This window comes from Strix aluco, chromosome 2 (genome assembly GCF_031877795.1).
Source record: "Strix aluco isolate bStrAlu1 chromosome 2, bStrAlu1.hap1, whole genome shotgun sequence".
Taxonomy (NCBI): Eukaryota; Metazoa; Chordata; class Aves; order Strigiformes; family Strigidae; genus Strix; species Strix aluco.
In genome coordinates this window covers 68,480,197-68,499,155 of record NC_133932.1, presented here as the reverse complement: position 1 = coordinate 68,499,155, position 18,959 = coordinate 68,480,197, and the positions used below count along the sequence as shown (strand labels likewise).

The window sequence follows — 18,959 nt, the reverse complement described above, 5'->3', positions numbered from 1 at the left end:
CCCCAGCTCAAGGGAGAGGAGCTGAAGAAGAGGATGGCACCGAGAGCAACATTACCAGGACTGCTGCAGGCAATGAACCTGATTTCCATCCAGACCTGACTTTGAGAGCTGTCCTCTCCAAAGGCAGGGCCTTCTCCTGCCCCAGAGATGGGTCTCAGCTACCCTTGCAGAAGGAGAAACTGCAGGGGAGCCACAGGGCACCTGGCTGGGGCTGGATGAGTCTTACATGGGGAAAGAGGCCACCACCGTCTGCAGGGACAGCAGTGACGTGGATGCAGAAGGAGGATGTCCTTGTAGGGAGCTGTGCCTGCTGGCCTCGTAAGCTTGTGGCAGGGTTTTCCTGTTAAAACCTGATTAACTCAGCCTTAAAGGCTCAGCCCAGGCAAACGTGTGATATAGAAGGACTCCTCGAGGCAGCTCAGGTAAATTTTATGCTTTATAACCTCTGCTTTTAGTGTCTTGTTTTAAGAGTCTGTTAACTTAGCATATAAATCACATCTTTTACTACAGAAAAGTGAGATAGGTTTGAATTACAAAATGCCTGGAAATTCAGGGTTTGATTACTATTCTTCTGTACTTCAAATTAAGAGTGGGCTATTAATAGCAACACGGAAATTCCTGAGTAATGCAGTTTAAGCCGGATGCTTTAAACCATTTAAACATAAAGGACCAGATTCTCCTTTATACAAAAACCCTAAAGTGATAGAAAATAATATTTAAATCCTCTTTCAGACCTAAACATTTTCATTAAGAGTAATTTTCATAGTATGTATCTAATCCAATCTAATCTTGCAAAAGATGGTTTAGTTCATTCAGCACAAAGTATTTACATGATAACAGATAAAGTGAATACATCATTTTGTCAGCTATTAAAAATACTTAATAATTCCAGTTGGAGAACTCAGCTGTAAGAGCTGCTTTCCATTTCAGTGAACTTTCTGCTACGGAGAGGAAAGAAATGATTCCTCCACATGGCTGAGCATCAGGTTTCTTTGAGCATGAAAGCAGGCTTGTAAAGGGTCGGTGTTTATGGTTGCTTGTCTCCAGCAGGAGTGTTTTCTGACATGCAAATAACCTGCCATCTGCTAGCAGGCTTTAAGCAGCTCCACTTTAAAACCTTCTTCTGCAAGCCTGTGTCAGCCCAGCCAAGCCCAGCGTGTGCACGGATTAGTTTCTTTTTAGGAGGCAGTGTTGTTGTGTCTTTGGTACTGTGCTGCTACAGCTGTGTGAAAAGCACAGAGTGGCAAAAGGGAAAAATTGAAAAAGTTATCTGTGGATCACAGGCAGGCTGTCCTGCCCTTCTTCCTCTCTGAATTCCACTCTGAAGACAATCTCTGCTAACTCAGAAGAACACCAGGGATTGATTTCCATCTGAAGGTTGACTTGGAGCAACTCTTTCTGAACTAGTCTTTACAGTTAATAACTGTTCTTGTTTTGCTTTAGCAGTACTTACTGGTTGAACAAATGAGGATGTTTAAACAAGTGAAGATGTCCTTATAGTTTTGGGTAAGCTGAATGGTGCTCTGGGCTCCTCAGGCGGCACATGGTGCCTGAGGTGACTCACTCAGATGTAAATATTTAAGCTCGAGCACATATGTGTCCTCAGCTGATACCCTCCCTTCTATGTATATGTACATCTGACTTTATATCCCAGGAAATAAAATGACTGTACTGCACAACTAAACTTACACCATGAAAAATCCATGTAGGTGTCTGGCAGCTCAGCAATAACCTCAGGCTGAAGCCAGGGACTTTGTATTTGAAATACCTTGGGACAACACTACTTTTACTGCTTTCTCAGCACAGAGGGGTGGGCAAAGGGATTCCCTCAGCCTGTCATGTTGCTGACCATGGCAATGCTTTCCACAGGTGGCAGTCCTCCTGCAGGACCCAGTTTATAAAGTCACCCTCTATTCCTGTTCCCACAGCTCTGCTCCTGCTGTCATGCCAGATCTAGCAACCAATTTGGATTAAAACAAACAAAAAACAGACAAAATTTTTTAAAAAGACACATTATTTCAGCCTAGCGGGGAAGGTAGTTTGTGTGTAAGAATTACCAGCCAAGACCAGGGCAAGGCAATAGTTGTCTAAGCCATCTGATAATAGTAAACTAAAAGGTGCCTGGCAGATGACACATTAAAACTGGCCAGACTGTAATCTGGAGTGAAGGGAGAGGGATGAGAGAAAGGCCAAAAGAAAGGGCAGGAAGGAGAAGACTTGTACCCATCTGGAGTTTCACCCTGGGTGTAGCACAATGGCTGAGACCCTCTTTCTTGGGCAACCGCATGTGTCCCTGCTCTGTGGAGGCTCTGTGGTAAAACATGACTTACCTGGGGAGCACAGAGAACAACCCCCAAGTGCCCTGCACTCCAGTCACACCTGCATGACAAGTAGTACTTCTGTCATGTCACTATTCATCCATGCAAAAATAACTGAGTGGATGTTTTGGGGGGACAGCTAGTGTTTACAGTACTTTTCTGAAACTCAATCTACCCATGGCAGCATTGCATAGTTGAACACCAGGCTCCCATAAATAATTAGTAACGCAAATCTTTGCCTTGCCTTTTATCTTTGTCACAGTGACTGGAATGCACCCCACTACCATCCGTGATTATAATTCATGCGTCACTAAAACCACAAGGTATGCTTTTTACAGGCCTGATGTCTACCCCTCCACCCACCAACACTGCCCATAAATCTCCTTTTTTAGCCAAAGATGCTAGGACCCACTGGCAAAATCTGAAGACTTGCCAAGTCTTGAAATATTAATGTATTGTTAAAAACAGGAGCTCTTCACAAAAGACATATCTGACATTTCCAAGGAGTGTCTGGTGAGGTAGAGTATCTGGAAATTGTCTGTTGTGAGCATGATGGAAGAAGTGGTTCCGAATAATCTTTTGCAGCAGGAAGCAGTTTCAGCAAAGACCATGCTTCACTAAAAAGGGAGATGCTGATAGAAGCTAACCTAAAACGCCTGATATATTTATTACCATTGTTAGCAGTTTTGATAATAATAACAATAACAACAACAACAATAATAATTATTCAATGCAGGATGGGCTGCCTGCAGCAGGCTCACTGCCCCGTAGCCTTACCTGCTTGTTTACTGTGCTGTGCAGTGCAGGATCCCTAAAACTGACTGCATATTAAAGAAAAAAAAAACCAACAAACATCTCTGCATATTTTTAAGATCCTCTGCAATGTCTGTGTAGGCTATGAAAACATGTACAGTCTAAGTAGGGAAATAATAGCTGAAAAAATAAACCCCCTCAGACAATCTAAACCAAGAGCCGTTCCTTGAGCACACAGCAGTGATCCTAAACAAAGCCAGAGACACTGCTTAGAGCAGAGACTTGTGCCATGGCACTGTGGAGAAACAGACCATTCCCCAAGGGATCGGTATTGTTTTCACAGGTATCTCACTTGTCTGCATAAACCTACAGGCTGACAAAATGTTTTTATTCTGAAGATTGTTTAGGCACCCAAAATTATTTGACATTATGAAATATTTGTCTCAGTGTGGTCCTGTATGATGCTGCCAGCTTGTTAGGAAACCATAGTACCCCAGCAAGTAGGTTGAAAAATCTTTGCTTAGGAAATTATTTTTTTTTCACCTCTGCCACAATGATGTAGGTGTAGTTAACCCATCCACAAAGAAATCACAATTACAATGCTGTGGTAAGTAAAGCACTATGATTCTTCTGCCATATGATGCAGAGGTCACAACAGCCCAGACTGATAGCAGGGGAGGGAAGATGTAAGGTGACTGCAGACTAGCCCTAGATCAGACTCCCATTTTCTTGTGTGCTGTGGTGTGCATGTATGGGCAGCTTTCATAATAACTGGTACCAAGAAAAGGAATTTTGACAAACAGTTGTCATGAAGAAAAAAAAAATCTCTTCTTGCTTATCTTTGTACGTGTCCACCTGTGGTGACACTACTGGTCACCCTCTCTGAGCACTTGCGGCACAGCTGGCCAGATGTGATTCACCCATTTGGCCTTTACCACACCATGGTGACTGGGAGAAGATTCTTAGAAGAGTTTTATTCCAAATCAGTCTGGTAGACTACAGAGATGCACATACCAGGGTGTTCACATTGCCTAACCTAACCAACCCAGGACACGTGTGCCCCTCCCTGAGCTACCTCTCACCAGCACCCTCCAGGACCTCCACTGACCACAGCAGGACTCATGAGTTTTTACTGATGCATTGAGCTAAAGACTTGAGTCAGGCATGAGTAAAAAAAGGCTGAAACCTTTCAGGAAAGCTGCTGAATATCACACAGGTGCTATGGCTGTTTAAGAACAACCTAACATTTTGTCAGGACATGTGTCAGAAATGGTATGTCTGCAGTTGATCTGGTCCAGGAGCAGAAGATTCAGCCCTGCTTTTCTGTGGCTCTGTGGTATTCAGTGAGTCCCATTGTCAGGAGGAGGAAAGCTGGAGGAAGCCACGGAGACCCCAAATTTCTCAGGAAGCTATAACATCTTAGAAAAAAAAAGTTAATGAAAAAACAGCTTTGAAGAAATGTGAAGGGTATCAGAAATTTAAAATTTGAAACTTGCCTGAGGCATCACTTCTGGAAAAAATCAAGCTACTATAACAAGTAAGGGCTTAATGTGGGGTTATCCTTACAGCTATGTGATGTTCATTTTCACTAGAAAACAGTGCTAAGTGAGGAGTGGAGTATGTGGTTTTTGCTACAAAATTCAGTGCCTTTGTGAAAGAGCCTGGTGAGAGGCTTTAGCAACCTTGTCCTGAGCTGTGCCTGGCACAAGCTACCAAAAAGAACTTATGTAGCCACTGGTAAGTCTTTAGCTTTCATCTCAGCCATTTGCAAAGTAAGGTCTGGGAAGCAGAGCTGGTCTAACTCATAGTATTTTGAATGAATCTGAGGGTTTAAAACAGTTCTTGTCACCTGAACCTCCACAGCTCTGTCTGTCTGCATGTGGGACTATCTTTATGGTCAAATCCTCATCTGGCCTCTTTAATAGCCTTGGTGCAAGGGCCCACATCAGTAGTCACTCAAGTCTGTAGAAGTTTATCCACCTGTGACATCAGCCAGTGTCTCATCTATTAGGCTACCAATAAAAAATTTGCTAACTAAAGTTGTTTTCATATCAGAGAATAAAATTTAAAGGCTGACAGTTTAAAACACAGATGGCCTGGGCCAAATGGATGGTTTGGTGACTAATCACAGAAATCAGTTAGAGTTCTTCAGCCTGACACAAAGCAGACAGTGTTATCCAGAGACCTACCATGTTACTAGGTAAAGTGTCCTACGGTTACAGAGTCACTACCACAGGACTCCGTGTGAAATTATGCAGTCAACAACCAGGAGAAGAGCCGCTCCTGTTACGTACAACTCCATTGCTAATAGCAACTTCATGGTTTGAAGAGAGCCAGGCCCATCCTCTCTTCTGAGAAGGGGTTCAACTACCTTATCACCAGAGAGACCTGTTTGTGTGCTGGAGGAAGAGGGGAAGGGAGAGGACTACTTACAGAGCATTAACACACAACACTTGTAGGACATGTGTGTTTTCACCCTGAGTGTAAGGCAGGATACACACTTTTTACCATTCTGCATTCAGGGATTGATTCAGAGACCTTGAAAACTTTCCGTTGACTTCAGTGGAGTTTGGATCATGCCTGAAAGCTACCCAACAGCCTGGAAGGGGGAAAAGATAAACTGACTTTTTCCCCTGGAAAGATCCAGGAAAATAGTTCAGGCAGAGAGAAGTATGTTATTGTGGCATTTGGGGATTTTTTGGGTGGTTTTTTTTGGTTTTGTTTGTTTGGGTTTTTCTTCCCCACAGCAGCTCATAATCTAATACCTGGATTATTTTTAATGTTATATTCTTCTTCTTGTGATTTCTAAGGAGAACAGTCTGCAGGGCCTGGCAGGCAGCTGAAACAGAGCAGTAGGAACTCCTGCAGAGAAACGAGGTCCATGACCCAGCTGGCAGCCGGGGCTCCCAAAGGGCCAGGGAAAGTGAGGGACACTGGGGCAGGATGAGGTTGAGGCAGAAGGTGATCAGCAGCCAGTGCAGCAGCACCAGATAGTGGTGTGACGCCTAAGCCCATAGATTTGACAGAAGAGTTTACAGACCCATCACAGTCCTTGTGACTATCCCAGGGTCTGGTGAGCAAGCTCTGGGAAAGACAGAGGTTTGATTTGGTCTAACGTGAGCCATGCTCTTGTTTAGTCTGGGCCTGGTCCAAAATCAGTCTTAATGTTCTGGTTTGTGTTCTGGCTGAACTAAACATTGCTTTTCCATTTTTGAGAAAGCCCAGAGAACAGGCTCCCGGTATGAAAGCCCCTATCAGCCAGGCGGTTGATGGGAAACAAAACTCTCACATTTGTTTCACTTCAAATCCTTCTGGTTTAGAAGCACATAGATACATTTAACAGGAACAGACACCCTAAAAATAGCGTCTTCAGAACAGTTGGAAAACCAAGATTTTTACTTTTTAATGATTACATTAAGCAGCCCTGCTTTACAATTTGGCTTTGAAACTGACATCACAAAACTGATCAGCCTTACAAACAAAAGCAGCTTTCACACCTTGCTGCTTTTAAGATAAAATGCTTTTTAATGACGTTTCTACTAGTTATCTGCTATAACTTCCCAATCTCTTTGAAGAGGCTCTTTTTAATGTGTGTCAATAAAACTGCCAAGCATTATGGTCTTTTATTCAAAGTATGTCAATAAGGGATAAGCAAGCACAACAGCGCTGCTTTCTCCCCACTAACGGCCACCTCCAGCTGTGTCCCTCTGAACATCAAGATCTGCCCAAGCAGGAGTTGCCAGGAGGGGCTGTGGATGGGGAGACGCCTCAGTAGGGCTGAAGTGGCCAGGAGAGTGGATCTGAAGGTTATCGCTACAGCCTGTCACAGGTTTCTCTGCTGCTAAAGCAAAGAGCAAAGCCCAGAGGTGTAGCCTTCCACCTGGGATACAGGGGATTGGTAAACCCGGTGGCTGTTTCAGAGGCAGGGAGTGTTGTGCAGCTGCCATGATATTCCCTTATATCCCTCCTCTTTCTCATGGGAGAAGTCTTCAGTCTGAGCGATGTGTCAATAAACATAATGTCAGTAAAGAAAAAAGCCACTGGAGTATAAATAAAAGGGGCTAAAGTCTCCTTAGCTGTGGTCAGTCTCTAAGCATCTCCATGATCTATATGTTGCCAACGTAAGTCCAGCTCTTTCACTCTCTGTCTTGCAAATGGCTTTGCTCAAGCAGTATCAAGTGCTGGCTGGGCTAATATCAATAGTGGATATTAAGGGAATACATCATCACATTAGAGAGTAACAAATGATCTGGAACATGCCCTTGGATGCCCATTTTAAAACAAACTTTTACAGTCTCAGTTCTTCAGCAGTCCACAACAGGACCAGCCTAATGCCATAATCTCATGATTTGTCACCTTGGATTGCACTGAACATCAGCCTTTCTAGTCTTACACTGCAAGCTGTCCCATTATTCCTACCTAACACAATTACTTGTGCTCATATTTTCCAAACAGTCTCAATACAACAGTCAGACATTTCAAACAGATAGTTTAATTAAATTATGGCAACTGGGGTTATTTTGGTTCCAGGAGTATCTGAGGTAGAGATGATGAGGATAAACATGGCATTTGTGCTTTCAGGGAAGGGGATAGACTCGTTCAGTGTGAAGATGAAGCTTTCAGAGCACTGAATTTCATTAGCAACTGAATCCTCTAGAAATCATGCTCCTTTCAAGCATTTTGAGTTGGGATGCTCCAAGATGGAAGCCACCAAGATCACTTGCAGAAACTTTGTCTTACACATGCAAGGAGAGCTGGAGATCCAGCTATTTCTCTGTGCTAAAGAAGTTTTTTACGTGGTTTAGACATCCTCTGTGCAGCCAGGTGTGCCAAGACAGCATGGCTCCCTGTGGGAAGCTCTGCTTGGCCTTTACTTTTACTAGCCACCCAAATAACAACATTAGGTTTCTGTGTGTTAAATCATGTGACTAAAGGGCAACCACAGCAAGCAGTAAGACCAACAAGGATCAATGACAGGTGGAGGCAGCCTAGTGACCTCAGCAATGAAAATAAGGCCCACTGAACCAGCAACTCCCTACAACCATCAAAGGAGAAAGATTAGACCATTACTGGTGTGAAACACCCCATGATGGGACAGCCAAATGGGTTGGACAGACACGGACAGGAAAGGGAGATAACTGCCTAACAGGATGCAAGACTTTGCATGGTATGCACAGGCAGGAGAATTTGAGGATTGTCTAAAATTTCTTACAGGAGCTTTTCAGGGGACTGTGGGAATGTGTAGGTCTCAGTAAGGGATGCTTATGGGAAGGATCAGAGGTGAAAAAATGGAGGCATTAAGATGAATTGGGGGAATAATAAACATGAGGAAAGAGAGGGGAAAAGGAGATAAAAGGGGTCAGTTGAATGTACACTTGCTTGACTGAGTCCTGTGTTTCGTCACCACCATCTATCCTGTATTCTCATTAAATCCTATTTCTAACTGGCTTCTGTGAGGGTGCACTCTCTATCCTGAGACATTTTGTGTGAGTGCTACCAAGCTTCAGACCAGACTAGTAGGATTAGAGAATACCAGCACCCAGAGGGGGACCACAAACTTCTGGGGCTCATAGGTCCAAGTGCCAGCATCTGGAGGAGACAGGGAACTAGGTGCCAACTAGACAACAGAGTGTCTATGACCGGTTCCTGAAGTGACCCATCTCAGTACTGGACTTCAGTCCTAATCCCCCAGAGAGGGGGAACAGGATTGGGCTGTCTATGCTGTTCCTGTCTGTATGAGTGCTGGCTGTACCGATAAACTCAGTGATTCCTCTTTGTGCTGATCCATGGGACCTGCGATGTTCATAACATGTGTGTGTGTGTGTGTGTGTGTGTGTGTGTGTGTGTGTGTGTGTGTTTGCCTATCAGGAGTACATTCTCAGCCTCACTGGACACATGAACATGAAGCTGCAGCAACCTCGCCTACATCCCGAAGCTCACCAGATTCAGCCACCCCTAGCACCATGAACTTGCTGAAGACTCCATGTTGAGGCACTTCCCTAGCTTTCCAGAGATAGATTCTGTCCCAAGAAGACTTCCTTTCCAAGCCTCATTATCAATTTTCAAAATGTCCCATGCAACTCAGGGAGAAACATCTGGCTACCTCTGGCTTTGTGTCTTTTCTAGGAGAACAGTCCAACACCCCCCTTTACTAAATCGTCACTTCTTTGGGAATGGAACGACAGTGGTTTGCCGGTTATCCTTAAATCACTCCTACCACCAGACAGGCTTGAAGATAAAGTAAGGAATGAATTTATTCAGGAATCCAAAGATCAGCAGTACGATCTCCTTATTTAGAGGCAGCTGTACAGAAATAAAAGAGAACTTACAGCTGCAGACAGATTATTCTCTGTTCTCTGTTTTATCCAGTTAAAATGCTCTCAGCATGCTTATACACCTTTCAGCTGGAAACTTGTCTTTAAGCAAGACCTGGACCAGAGCAAGTATTTCACTGAGGGATGTGGATTCAGGGATATGTATGCCCATGCACATCTCTTTTGTCCCCTGAGTTTTTTCAGGTACCCCTCACACCTCTCCCATTCATGCCATCACCTGACCTGAGAAGTGTTGGTGCCTGCTGGATAGGTGGGATCTTCTGCCCAGACTGGGAAAAAGTATCACCATTCTGGTGCTTATCTTAATGCATGCTGACTGGGAAGGAAAGCCTCCCCTTGAAGGCAGAGCAGGATTCAAGCCTCCTTGAATTAATTCTTTATACACTCAAAACACCAGCTCATATATATGCATAAGCTAACAATCATAGTACATATAAACATATAAACAGTGATAATGCATGTAGTTAATTAGATCTTGGCTGCATTAAGACAAGAATTAATGGTAACCAACTTATTTCAGGCTGACAATGACATGAACATGCTTGGCATGAACAATGCCCCTGCAATACCCTGTGAGGGCATTTTCTTCCTTTGAAGGTATGGATGTACTGGATGAGAGATTTTTGGAAAACATTAAAACCAAAAGTCATTTATCATACTCCCTATTCTATTAACACAGTTTTATTTTCCATCTGTTCTCCCAAATCCAGGATCCATGCTAGCCAATGCTTTGCATCAAGCAGTCCCTGTGTTTAGATCTATGTGACACCAGTGCCCTTCTTCATTTGCAAAGTTTCAAAACTGGCCACTGATAGCAAAAGTTTTTACATCTTTTGTAAGGATTTCAGACATACCTGCCACTGTCACATTAACATCAGGAGGGATGATATTGTGTTGTTTGACATTAACCTGATCTCAACCCTGTGAAGAATGATTTTGACCTACAGGTTATTTTGCTTTGCACAAGGACTGCTGGCTGTTATGCAGGAGGTTTGTCCTTAATAATATTTTGGCATTCAAATCTACCCAGCTACCAAGAAAAATACTGAGCAGTTTGAGCTGCTAGTATAAAACCATGTTTGAAAAGGAGCAGAAATGCTCTGTTACTCACAGTCACATTGAGAGATTATGCAAATCATTTTCTGTCATAGCAGCAATAGGTCACACATTTGAAAGGCTTCTCCATTCAGTCCTTTAATGCAACTGTGCCAGAAAGGGGATTTTGGGAGCTCCTGGGATCCCCTGGGCCTCCCCTACCATACCCTCCTCTTCCTCCTCCTCTGAGCGACAGTGCTCTGCAGTATGTGTAATGGAGGTTGTGTAACCCACTTTTATAGACAGGGAAGTGACTTTACATCAGGTTTTGTGGCAGATGGCTATGACTGCAGAGTCGCTTCTCCTGGGCTGGCAGCCCTGGGGTGAAGCTGCAGCAGAAGTTGGGGTGTGAGGGGTTTCTCCTGCTGGGCTGGGGCAGGGAGAGGCTTAGTGGGAAAGACCCATCACAGAGTTCAGCTCTGGGTCCTTAATCATTTCAGGTCAGGCCTGGATGCCATAAACCAGGGGAATGAAAAGAGCAGCTGAGCAGGTTAAGTGCCCAGATGAGCTTCTACCAATGCCCTTCCATGACTCTGCACAAACCATCCTGGAAATGCCCTGCAGCTTTGCAGAGGAGCAGGCAACCTCTGTGCTGTTTTGGTACCCAGCTGTAGAGTAAATAGAGATTCACACCTCTTCTGCAGCACTCAGATTTATTTTTTTTTTTTAAAATGATATAACCTCCCCCAACCTATTAGATTCTATTAATTAAATCTATTAATTAAATTGTATTTCTATACAATTCAATATTTGTTTTTCTAAAAAATTGATCTCTAGAAGGCAAAGTTTTCTCCAGAGCCCTTCCTTTACACAGGGATAGATGAGAACCAAAGCAGGATTAGAGCCAGAGAGCCCACAGGTCTGGGACCTGGTGTCATTTTAGGATTTGTTGTGATGATGCAGAGAGTTGAGTGTCCTAAAAACATTTCAGCATGCAGGGCAGAGATAACAACTTGCCTTTCTTTCTACTTGTTTATCTCCCTTTGTTCTAGACTCTTCAATGTCAGAAGGCCTTTCTTTTTATACACCTTTAGGTTTGGTAACTATTGAACCTCTTCAGGCTCAAGCTCAATTACAAACCGTGGGCAATACCTGCAGCTCATGCAGGGACTCAGAAAAATGCCTGTTTCTCAACACACTCTTGCAAAGGAGCATATTTTTCCTAAAAGATAGAAGGAAGCACTGCTGTCTGCTGAGAAGGAGCCAAGTTTAGTGCAATCACAGATCAAAGAGAGGTATGAACCTCTCATCTCCATCTTGGCAGGGTGTTCTCCAGAATATTCATGTTTGTGCCCAAAAATTAAATGGCAGATTTGTTTACAGAAGTGTGTTCCAAGAGATGCTTGGGTTACGCTCAGCAGCTGCCCTTATCACTGGTGCTGGGCATACCTTACATGTCTGGGTGATTTATTGATTTGGACTGCTTTCCACAAGAGTTCTGCTTGTGAGGCAGAGGCGTGCTCCAGCACGGCAGAGGAGCTGTAAAACAACAGCTGCAACGGGTGGCTTCAGCTCTCCTCTTAGTTTGTCGTGCCCTGCCAAAACGGTGCCAGACGCGCATGCTTGTGTGGGGCTTGATGGATGAGGAATAACGCAAGAACATTTGTCAGCTGCAAATGAAGAGGAATAATATGCCGTAGGGAGATAAAGTTAAATGGGGAGATATAGGCAATGAAGTAAAGGGGGGAAACTGCAGATGTTTTGAGGAAACATCTGTTAATCCTTGAGGGGAAAGAAGTGGTGGGAAGGATGCTAAGGAGGCAGAGATTGAGAGGATTATCTTGTGGGTTTTGTGGCTTGAGTGGAGAGGGGAGGTTGGCAGGCCACACTGCTGACAGTGCAGGTGCCCAGGGCAGAAAGAAAGCAGAGGAGAGATGTTGCATGCCAGCCGTAACAGCAGAGAGGAGAAGAGATGGTGGAACATGGAAAGAAACACAAAGAAAATTATGGTAATTCTAAGGTGGTCTAGTATTACACTGGATGATAGTTTTATGAGGCATACAGGTGATAGTTAGAAAAAGATCAGCAAGTTCGTAGTCAGAATATGTGCAAAAATGCAGAAACGCAGCAGGTTTTGCATGATAAAGCCTCTAATCTCACTATCCTTCAGTTATGTTGTATGTAAGTGTATATTTTTAAAGATGAAAGAGGCACTGTGGTTTTTTTCCCAAGAATCTGAAAATCAGAGAGCTCTTTGTGTATTTTGATCGGTGTGTAACTAACAATTTAGCTAGTCTCAGTTGATGAGGCACACATAGCAAAGTAGCAAAAACATGTCGCTTCCTTTTTCAGCATGCTTTGGTTTTTGGTTTCTACGCTCTGACAACTTAATGGCTAGACATATCTGTCAAGACTTCCAAATTAATGCATGTCCATAGAACTAATTATTTTTCTTTGAATTGTTTTTGAAAAATCTGAGCAGCTCTGATGATGATAGAAGTAGTTTTGTTGTTTAACTGAGGTACCAGAAAGAGCTGTCCTCCTGGTACATGTCATGTCCTCTGTCAAACTTTGCCATAAAATTAGGGTGCCAGTTTTAATACATGTAGTTTTTTTCAGCCACCAGAAAAATCACTGTGAGCTCTCACAAAAGGCATCCCTGAAACAGATAAAGTATTAATACAATCAGCTGAAGACTTTTTATGTTATGGAGAAAAGAGGAAAATCAGTGATTCAACGAAAAGAGAAAACAAGCATTTGAGGCTCAACACAGTCATGTACAGGATCTGGGTAAGGGGAAACATTAGGTGTCAGGTTTGACATTAATTTTGGCACTTGCGTCCAGGCTAATCTAGGCTCTACAGAGAAATTTTTGTCATTGTGCTAAACAGGCTAAAAGGTACATGGTAGCCCTGGGCTGCATTTCTATCAGCGATGCAACAAACCACTAGCAAAGATTGAGTTACCAGTTATGCAGTTGATTATGTCTCCAGGGGAAGGATATACACTGTAATGCCAACTGCTGCTCTTTGTAAACATAACTTTTTAATACTGCTGGACTTGTTCAAATTGCACATGATGGCTTTTAGCAGGCTAACCTGAGCCACCAGGCTTACACCAAGGCAATGCCAAAAAGGGAGGCCACTACCCTGTTCCACAGTGTGCAGAGATGATACAACATTTTGTGCAAGTTTTCAGATTTATCACCACTGCCAGCTGCATTATCCTAGTTTCTATTTCTGCATTGTTTTGGGAAATGCCTTTGAGGGTAGTATAATGTCATACTAATTTTACAACTGAAGTCCTACTTCATATGTCCTAAGAACAGCCTATTGATTGGGATGTAGTGCATGCAGATGAGATGATTTTGGGGTGCTGGAGCATAACTGCTTGAGACCATGTGCCCCCCACCCAGCATGAAACCTGAGGCAGAAGATGTAGGGAAAGGGCTATCACAGCCAGTCTTGGGGCTTTTTGCTGGGAAATGTGCTCCTGCCGGAAGGATCCTTCTAATGTCTGTGGAGGTCTGGGAAATTCTTAGTCTGCTAAGAGTTGGGGGTTTCTTATGATCTCAGTGTATTTTTCAGATCTTGTTCTCAGCAATGATCTCATAATTTCCCCTATAAGTGGGAAACCTGAGCCCCAGGGAGCTTAATTTGATTTGTTCAAAGTGCTTGGCACTTCCAGCTCCTCTGTCCTTCAGCGGGACTTGCATGCACTTGCCAGGTTTGATAACATGGATGTGAGTGTCATGTCCAAGGTCACATAATGAATTAATGTCAAAGCTGGGATTATTATTACTTATTATGGGCGGGCTAGCAATTACACCTATGCTTAAGGCAATCTACAGCTTCTATTACAAAAGTCTGCTTTCATCTCTTCTGCATGCCAAAATAAAACTGCTTAGGCTGAAAATCTTTATCCATACAAGCACCCTTGTACTTGGGGGCAGGCGAAGCAGACTGGGCTCTTGCTTGCTTAATGTTGCTAGTGGCAATTCCCGACTCTTGCTGCTGGGGTCACAGCACTGTACTTCTCTCAGTAACGGTTATCTCATGAGAAAATCTTCTAAAAGGCATCCTGAAAGTTCTTTTGTACGTGTACTTATACTCACTGGCAGAGTTAGGTAGAGTGTGATAAGGTCATTAGTTCGAACGGGCAGGTAAGTGTTCAAATGGGACACTGAAATTCAGCGTTACTGGAATTGCTTCTCTCATCTGCTTCGAGCTCAAGCAATCCCTTGGATCCCGTTGTCACTGCAACCCACAAATACTTATATCTCAGCTTGTTGTTAAGTGAAACCTGCTTAGCTTTATCAGGACTTAGTTTAGTGGATTATGAGGGTAGATTTAGTTTTGGACTGAAGAAGTCTTAGCATGATCCAAAAACAGCAGCTACAGTAGAGTGAAAGAGTTTTTCAGCCAAAATGGGAAAGGGCAGATGTGGGCCACGAAACAGCTGCTAAGAGCAGTGGCCTTTTGTGAGCTGTAACATTTGCTGGGCAGACAAATTGAGGAATGAAGAAATTATTCCTGCTTTTCTAACCCTGTTTGCACTCTGAAAATATACTCAGAGCTTCCTCTGGCTAAAGAGGTATCATCCACTCCTCTCATTACTCAGGGCATTTGTCAGTGGTGCGTCACTAGATCTGCAAAGTAAACCCTCAGATATAGGGCCATTAAGTAGGGACAGGGAGGCAACAGTGCAGACTGGGGACTGGATTCATCTCCCACAGTGTGAGTGGGACAGGGGTTGGAAAGGGGGAGAAAGAGGGAAGTTCCCTAGGTTTTCCATGCAAAGCTTGGGTTTAGAGGTTTTGGACAGTTGGATGAATTTTCAGACTAAGGATCATCTGCAGTATTTTCTGTGCTGGAGGAAGAGCTCTTGTCTGTGCTCTGAGCCTCTGCCAGTCCCCAGGCCTGGGGGGTGCAAGCTGCAGAGACTGGCCATGAGGGGGACCAAATGCTCTGAGTGCTTGGGTTCAGAAAAAACTGGAGAAATTCACAGAGAGAAAAGGAAAAAAAATCCATCAAGGTCAGTAAATATAGTTTGCTTCTCTCTCAGAGAGTCCCCAAACCAAAACCTGTGGGAATTCAGGAAATTGTTCTAGGGAATATATATTCCCAAGCATGAACTACTGGCCATCACTGGAGGCAAGAAAATGGGCTAAGCTAACCTACATCTGGCCCAACACAGGCATTTTTGTGGCACAGTACACATGGCAAAGTCATCTCACACTGAGTGAAGCGCATTTCACATCACTTCAGTCAGTAGAAGTTAGCTGTCTGGTGTGAGTCATCTCCTCTCCCCCTGTAGTCAGCAGTGGGAAATAGGCACCTCCACCCACCAAAGAAAGCACACAGATAACCAGTTTACACTAGATGCCAGCTTTTGATGGCAAAAAGTAGGTGAGGTGAACAGTTGATGACAGCACCCATGGAAAACACAGAGGTCACAGGGCTCTGAGTGTTTCAGACGGCTCTCAAGCCTGCGCGTATCTTTCCTCGTAGCGATGACATCTTCTTGGAGCCTTGGCTCAAAACACAGGGCAGGAGGGGAAGCTGAGCAGAGATGAGGCCATTGGAAATCACACACATTTTGCTGCTTCATATGAAGGCATCTCCACCTTGCCTGTGCTCCAGAGCCTGGGCACAGTGGTGGCAGTGAGGACAGCCAACCACTAGGAGGGAGCTGGGGTTGGGATCATCCAGGTGATTCTCCATCCCCAGGGGCCTGGAGGTCACTGACATCCCTGAGACTGTTGCTGCCAGAGCCCAAATGCTGCTTGCTGCAAGCACTCACACAGGCGTGGGAAGGCCTGAAGATGTGCAATGCTACTGACACCCCGTGTGCCTCCTGGCAGAAGGCTGTGTGCCTGCAGGTCTGCATGGGGGTCAGCATTTGTGCTCACACTTCCTCCAGGTGTGGGGCAAATAGTTTTAGGATTTTATGTGCAAAAGTTTTATCTGGAAGGTACCGGTGCGAACTGTGGCTGGGAAGAGCTAGAAGAAGCAGGCAGGCTGATGGCTTGCTAGCACAACCAAATCCTCAATTCATAACAGCAAATGATAATCCCATCTTCCTCACTGCGAGGGTCTGAGTGTAAGGTGTTTGCAAAATATTGACTACCAGCAAAATCTCCACAGGCTCCCTCTTCCCCTCTGGCTCTGCTGCTAAGTCTCTGGCAGTCAATATCATATGTACAGAACCTACCTCTAAATCCCTCAAATTAGATTAAAACTCAACAACATCATAATGCGGTTTTAATCCCTGTGCTACCTACCATGAACACAAATGTCAGGACATCAAGGTCGGATTCCCATGAATATCTGTCAGTAGAGATCTTCCTTTAGAAAAGGCAGTACTGGTGCAAGCTGGTGAGATTTTGTTTGTTAAAGCTATCCTGAAAATTTACATCTTTCTTGGATGCCCACACTCTGGCATCTTCTGTGACTTGCAGAGAATGGCAGGGTGAATCCTGATTGTGGGGGACCAGTGGTAAAACTTCTAACTTCAGCGTAACGAATGGATAACAGGACCTTGGTATGGTTTCCACAGAGGGCTGTGCTTTAAAGCTTGCAGCATTTCCTTTGCATTTCAAAAGCACAGCTAGACTCGAAGATCTTAAGGGTCTTTTCCAACCTAAAAGATTCTATGACGCTCTTCTAGCACACACACCTCTCATTGACTTGGAGTAGAGAATTGGCTGAAATTCTTGCTTTGCTTCCTGCCCGTGCCTTAGTCGTGGGAGCAGCAGGCCTGGCTCCGGTCCTGCAGACCCATGGAGATGGCAAAGGGGCCTGCCGTGCCACTGCTGCTTTGGACCAGAGCGCTTCAGCCCCCATCCCTCTTTTTGAAGGGCTAAATTCCAATGTCACTATAAAACTGAGAAGCCCAGAGATGTCTCTGCTCCTGACAATATCCACAGGAATACTTCCTCTTCTCCATTGTTAGCCTGCCACCCTTCTGTAGCTCAGGAGTGCTGGCACCCTGAGTGTGGGGGCATTTCCCTGACTATCTCAGGGGAGCAGCTCAGCCGTTTCCTGCCGTGGGGAGCACAGGATCACATCCAGCAACCTGACTTGTCACTGACGCTTTAGCCTTCTGATGTCATCCTTTTTCAAGACACTCTCCTTTCCCTAGCAAGCCTCATCAAAGAGCAAAGCAATACCCAAAATGAAACTGGGACAGTTTAGAGGCACAGGGTGGAGCAACCATCTTTACAGGACATCTGCTTTTATCAGAGAGAAAAGCTGTAATGTTTGTGTTAACAGATCTGTAATCCACCTTCTCAAGTAGTTAGATGAAGTGTGCTGGGAGGCCACATTTATCCTAAGCTAGTCCCCAGTTGCTCAATATTTACACCAGACCCAAATGTGCTCTGTAATTGGGCTGACACCTGAGGATTAAACATGTCATTAGTGCCCAGAACATCCTGGACTGGGCCTGGGGACAACCATCTTTTATCCAGGTTGTTTCTACAACATCACCCAGACCTTTGAATCATGCAAACAAAAAATTGGCTAACATGAAAAGGTTGAGGCTTTCCAGAGCTGTCCAAACATATGTCCTAACTACCACATTTTTGATGCTTATACAGCTTTTCATAAATGTTTATTGTTCTGGGAAATGAGAAAGGGCTGTTTACACGGTAGTTAAAGGAACATGTGGCAAAAGGTCACTAGCTCTAGGATGAACAATATTTTAATCAGGAATCTGTGGGATATTTCTCTTATCTCCCTAACCTAAGTCTCTAGGCCATACTCTCATCCACAGTGCTTGGAAGCTGGGCATTTCTGCACAGACAAAAGGAGATGTGTGAAAGTCATTTATTCCAAGAGACTTGACTCAGGCTGTCAAATCATGTTGCTTGGCAGGGGCTGAGGACGTGCTGTTATGAGCTTTTTTATGTTAGGATGAACCCTTCAGATGCCAACTTCTCATTGGTTTGGAGTTAAAACCATAAAATCTGACTGGGCTCCATGTCAAGCCATAAATCAGTTTGTCATGTCAGAAACCCTGGCACGTGGTTTGTGTTAGTATCCAGTCTCCATGGCTTGACCCATGCTTGCTATCCAAATGAACTGTTCAGAGAAAGCTGGGAGGTGACACTATCTCCTAAAGACTATTGTTCAACTAGAACACTGAAGAGAAGAGGGAGATGAAGGGAATGGGGGGTTCTTCAGGACCATGGAAGTAATAAATAAATCCAGCAAAGAAATCAAATCCCTCAGCAAATAATCCTGCTTCAGTCAGGAAGAGGAACAACAGGCAATCTCAGTTCAACAGCACAGTACTTCTTCAGAGAAGTATGCTGCTGTGTAAAGGAGGGTTATTTGTCTGCACGAGGAGGCTGCCCAAGGCTATTTCTTCACCTCCCTGTCTTAAAGAGAGGTTTTTCCTTCCCTTCCCTTAAAAAGAATCTTAAAATAATTCAACTTCATACCAAGGGCCATGTCTCTGCTGCAACTTTCTCTGCAGAAGTACACTGAAACACAGAGCTGAACCCAGCATTAGC

At 44.2% G+C, this 18,959-nt stretch overlaps 1 protein-coding gene across 1 annotated transcript in view; it reads left to right on the top strand.

Moving 5' to 3' along the window:
- Positions 1-341: 341 nt before the first annotated feature.
- Positions 342-18,959, top strand: part of FHL2 (four and a half LIM domains 2) — a 64,596-nt gene continuing 45,978 nt past the window's right edge. The window contains exon 1 of the mRNA XM_074815151.1: positions 342-422. The gene's annotated coding sequence lies outside the window, so the exon portion shown is untranslated. The remainder of the gene's footprint in view (positions 423-18,959) is intronic.